This window comes from Rana temporaria, chromosome 5, assembly GCF_905171775.1.
Source record: "Rana temporaria chromosome 5, aRanTem1.1, whole genome shotgun sequence".
NCBI lineage: Eukaryota > Metazoa > Chordata > Amphibia > Anura > Ranidae > Rana > Rana temporaria.
This window is the reverse complement of record NC_053493.1, coordinates 144,887,590-144,893,589: the sequence shown is the minus strand read 5'-3', so window position 1 is coordinate 144,893,589 and position 6,000 is coordinate 144,887,590.

Below are 6,000 nucleotides of genomic sequence, written 5' to 3'. Positions count from 1 at the left end.
AGTGTAGTTTTGAGATGCACAATAAGGAGGCACTTGGAGAAAGATGGGCTGTATGGTTGAGTTGCCAGAAGAAAGTCATTACTACACAAATGCCACAAATTATCCCGCTCACAATATGCCAAACAGCACAAAGACAAGCCTCAAACCTTCTGGCACAAAGTCATTTGGAGTGATGAGACCAAAATTTAGCTTTTTGGCCACAACCATAAACACTACATTTGGAGAGGAATCAACAAGGCCTATGATGAAAGGTAGGGAGGTGGATCGCTGATGTTTTGGGGATGTGTGAGCTACAAAGGGACAGGAAATTTGGTCAAAATTGTTGGCAAGATGAATGTTGTATGTTATAAAAAAATACTGGAGGAACATTTGCATTCATCAGCCAGGAAGCTGCTCATGGGACGTACTTGGACATTCCAACATGACAATGATCCAAAACACTGGGCCAAGTCAAAATGTCATTGGCTACAGCAGAATAAAATGAAGGTTCTGGAGTGGCCATCTCAGTCTCCTGACCTCAATATCATTGAGCCACTCTGGGGAGATCTCAAAATGTGCAGTTCATGCAAGACAGCCCAAGAATTTACAGGAACTGGAAGCTTTTGGCCAAGAGGAATTGACAGCTTTACCATCTGAGAAGATAAAAAGCCTCATTCACAAAAGACTTCAAGCTGTCATTGATGTTAAAGGGGGGACTACGCGGTATTAAGAACTGGGGTATGTAAACTTTTGATTAGGGTCATTTGGGTAGTTTCTGTTGCCATTATGATTTAAAAAGGGTAAACACAGTTGATTGATAATAAATGGCTTCAGCCAAACACTAACCATTAGTGAAATAAAAGTTTTTGTGTTATTCATATTCTCTGAAAAAATGGCCAAGAAATCATAAAATCTGCCAGGGTATGTAAACTTATGAGCACAACTGTATACAGTTTTGTGCGGTCGTTCCTCTCTGGTACCAGTAAAGTCCTATATGAATAGTTTTTTTTGTAGAAGCTCTTTATGGTATGTAAACTTATGAGCACAGCTGTATATACATGTTTATTACAAAATCTTAACATTTTCTTAAAATCATAGAGCAAGAGTCTTATTTGCGATGTTAGCCATATCAATAGCAGAATCAAGTTATTTTTGGTAAATGATCCCAGAGGTCGACCCATTTCAGATGTATACCAGCTTCCTCAGGACCTCCTTACCTTGACAGCAAAGAATATTAGCACATAGCGTTAAGAATATAGTCTAGAGATGATGGTAGGATACGTGGTGGTTTAATGGTGCAGCAGATTAAAGGGGTTGTAAAGGTAAAAAAATGTTTCCTTAAATAGCTTCCTTTATCTTAGTGCAGTCTTCCTTCACTTACCTTATCCTTTGATTTTGCTTTTAAATGTCCTTATTTCTTCTGAGAAATCCTAATTTCCTGTTCTTCTGTCTGTAACTACACACAGTAATGCGTGGCTTTCTCCCTGGTGTGGAGAAAGCCTCTTGAGGGGGAGGGGGGAGGGGGCTAGCAGGAGTGTCAGGACACCCACTAACACACAGCTCCTTTCTCTATCTGCAAAGCAGAGAGTGTCCTGACTTGCCTACCCTCCCCCCTCAAGAGGCTTTCTCCACACCAAGGAGAAAGCCTTGCATTACTGTGTGTAGTTACAGACAGAAGAACAGGAAGTGAGGATTTCTCAGAAGAAATAAGGACATTTAAAAGCAAAATCGAAGGATGAGGTAAGTGAAGGGGGACTGCACTAAGGTAAAGGAAGCTATGCTTGGGAAGCCAGTGCCAAACTGCATCTTTGTCCAGAAGTCGCCTTAATGGCTGTAACGCCGTCAGCGTTATTCAGTATACAGGGAGCGCAGCCTTGTCGTTTCCGACAGCTGCGCTCCATTCAGATAGACGTCCGCGTCACTTCCGGTGCGCGGACGTCTGCGCTCCACGCTGGAACGCGGAGGTGCGTTCCAGCGTGCGGCTTCCAGCTCAGCCCACAGCCGGGCTATTTAAACTCCCAGGACTGGCGGCAGGGTGTTCGGATATTCCTGTTGGACCCTGCCGCCACCTGGAACCCCTGAGCCGAGCTACAGAGCCTGTAGTGCTTCCCCTTCATAGGGCACTGCCGCACAGACCTGGAGACCCTCATACTGAGGAACCCTGCTCCACCATCCATTCAAGCCTCTATCCTTTACTGCATAAGAGATACCACCAACACCTGTGCGGACAAATCAGCTCCAGACTACCTCCTAAACCGCAAGTATATTCAAACCGAGATTCCATGCACTAGTGGTTGCTGCTTTCTCTCAGGATTGTATGTTTTCTCTCTGCCAACTGCAAGTTAGCTACTATATACTTACTGCATAAGAGATACCACCTTCACCTGTGCGGACACTCCAGTTCCAGACTACCTCTTAAACCGCATGTATATATAAACCAAGACTCCATGTACTAGTGTTTGCTGCTTTCTCTCAGAACTGTATGTTCCCACTCTAGCAACTACTGCTAGCTACAATATACTTGCAGGAATTATACCAGAGCTACTTCTTAAATATGGTGACATTCTACAGTACCTTCAATATTATTTACATTTATTGCTAAACACAGTTTGACTAGACTTTATCCTTATATTCTCGGGACTGTATCCTTATAACATTATTGAATTGAGCTTAAGAGGTATTAAGCTATTACCCACATACTTTACTCCCATTAGAGGATATGATGAAGTAAACCCCAAACTCTTATTGTTCAGTGAGAGTGACCTGGTGGTTGAAACCTGATAAGCCTCTACAGCTGGGATTCACAATCTAAATAGAGTTTTCACATTGACAGGGTCATAACAATGGCTCACACACCTCAGATAAGTATCGCAGGAATTTCGCTAGGTATGTAACAAAGCCAATAAATCTCTGTACCGCTTTGGCATCAGGAGGCTGTGACATGTCCACAATGGCTTTAGTCTTATCCGGGTCAGCTTTTAAACCTTGTGAAGACAGGATATGTCTATGGAAAAACGAACTTCTTCCACCTTGAACTGCAGTTTCTTTACACTAAGCCTCAGCATCACCCGCCTACAACGATCCAGTGGCGCTATTAACTTTTCATCATGGTCATGCTCAGCCTCCTCATCTGTATTACCACAGCCAACTATAAGAATGTCATCAGCTATTGGCTCAATTCCGTGAAGACCACCTAATAGTTCATGCTGCTTTCGCTGGTATACATCAGGTGCTACAGATTCCAAATTGTAGTTTTAGCCATCTCGTTCTGCCCCAAGGAGTCCAGAATGTGGTCATGTAGCTACACTTTTCATCCAGTTTGCACTGTAAAAAGGCATCTCTAGCATCAACAAGTGTCAAAACAAGTGCTTTAGGTAGTTTGTGCAAAATATCATCGAGTGTTGGCATTAACTAGTGTGACCATTTCAGGGCCATATTCAGAAACTTGGGATCAATGCATATTCTGATCTTCACAGGCTTTCTCATAACAACCATGTTACTTATCCAATCTGTAGGCTTTGATACCAAAGTTAGATTTCCTTCAGCTTCATATCTATCTAGTTAAGCTTTAACCTGTGGCTTAATGGCGATAGGCACATTGCGTGGGGCACATTGTACAGGTTGAATGGTAGTATCAAGTTCAAAATGAACCTCTCCTGGAACAAAGACTGTGGGGCCCTCAAACACATCACTGTAGGCATGAAGATTTGCTGTTTTGTCGGTGGCCTAGTCAGAGATTTTTCAGGCTGATTATCAACTAGGGATGAGCCTAGGCAGTTCGCACCAGAACCTTCGAACGGACCGAACGTTCGCGTGAACATTTAGAACCCCATTGACGTCAATGGGACTCGAACGTTCGAATTCAAAAGTGCTAATTTTAAAGCCTAATATGCAAGTTATTGTCGGAAAACGGGTTTGAGAACCCGGGTCTTGCCCCAGGGAACATGTATCAATGGAAAAAAAAGTTTTAAAAACGGTCATTTTTTCTGGAGCATTGATTTTAATAATGCTTAAAGTGAAAAAAAAAAATGAAAAATTCCTTTAAATATCATACCTGCTGGGTGTCTATAGTATGTCTGTGAGGTGGCACGTGTTTATAACTGTCCCTGCACAAAATGAGATTACTATAGGAAAAAAGAAATTTAAAACTGCTTGTGGCTTTAATGTAATGTCTGGTCCTGCAATAAGTATAAAAATCATTGAGAAAAATAGCATGGGTTTCCCCCCACTCCCCCCAGGTCATTACAAGCATTATACAGGCGGTGCAAACAAGACAGGCACTGTAGGTTTGTTGTTAAGTAGAATCTGTTTGTAATTTTGAACTGGTACTTTTTTAAAGTGTAGCTCCAGCTATAAAATCAATTTTTAAGCTTTTCTGAAAACATAGAGAAGGGTTATCACCCCTGTAAACATTTGTTTTGCTGTCTGTGTGCATCTGTTCAAAAGATTGCAATTCACTTTCTGTCCCAATGACAAATGATGTTTTGAAAATTTTTTTTTTTTTTGTGAAACAAGGATTGGTGATAAAGCATTAGTGGACAGGAGACACCTCTTACAGAAGAGAATTTCCATTCCTAGGGGTATATTTCCTCTCACTTCCTGTTGTCACCTTCCGTTTGCAAGTAGGAGTCGTTTGTAGAAATTTGAGCCCTAGGTGTTGGTGTTGCCACAACACTGTAAGCCCTCACAGTTAGTCTTGGTGGGTGCTGGAATGCCCTGATGTGTAAACTATTATATCAAGAATTGTAATTACATGCCATTGTTGAACAGTGGTAGAAAAAATGGGCCTTTGGTGCTGGCGCTGGTGCCACAACTCTGTAAGCCCTCACAGTTACTCTTGGTGGGCACAGGAATGGGCCCTGCTGTGAAATAATAGATCAAGAATTGTAATTACATGCCCCTGTTGAACAGGGGCAGAAAAATTGGGCCTTTGTTGGTGCTGGTGCCACAACTCTGTAAGTCCGATGATTCCATTAGTTCCCCTGAATACAACTTTATTTTGGTGCTACTAGGCTGGAGGGGTACTCTGGGTGCCAGTTTCATTTTGTCCGTTATACTCATGACATCACACGTTGCACCCGAACTAGCTGGCAGGGTTGGAATACATTGTTTGATCTGGGGTTTAAAAACAATTTTTTGCCCTTTGTGTTTACAGCAACCAATGCATTCTGAGGAGTAAACCATATCAGTGCTAAGCAGGTGTGTGTCCTTCGGATCTGACAATTGCTCAATTGTGTGCAGCTTCCTTGCTTACATTTTACTGGAGAGACACACTCTTGCAAAGTGATTTGGTTTACCACATGCAGTACAGTTTTCCCATATGCAGGACACTTTTCTTTTTTCTCGTACATTACCGCAATACTTGCATGATGAAGGGTTCCTCCCTGGTGAGTTGTGTAGGTGACCCTTGTGCTGAAACTTATGCTGGTGGTTTTTGAAGCTTTTATGTTGTTTAGAGGCTGCATTGATATTGTCAATCTGTTAGGACCTAGGTTTAAACCTGGAACCTCTGGTGTGTCTGGTAGTGACCCTGCTTGCTGAGCCACCTGGAATGCTGGACAGCTCCTTGGACAGTTCTTCGGATAGTTCCTTGAATGATCTTGTCTTGAATCTTGTTTGCCTTGAACCTTGAACCCTTTGCTCCTCCCATGAACTTCCTATAAAAGCCATGTTCCTGTACTTCCTGGTTGTCAGAATATTGTGCCTTCACCAGCCAATATCTTGCTCCTGTCTCTCTTGCTGCCGATCGATCTTGCTACCATTCGCTACCGACTTTTGGCTCATCCCCCGACTACGCTTCTGCTGAATCCCAACCTGCAACTATTTGTTACCGACTTTTGGCTCGTTCCCCGACTACGCTTCTGCTTGATCCCTACCTGGTTATATCTGCTTCTGGACTCTGGCTTGCTCACCTCCTGTTGGGGCTATCCTAAAGACCGCGACCTGGCACTAACACGCAGCAAAGCACATCTCCACCATCAGGAGCTCTGGTGAATACCGATTAGTGCTTAGACCCCACAC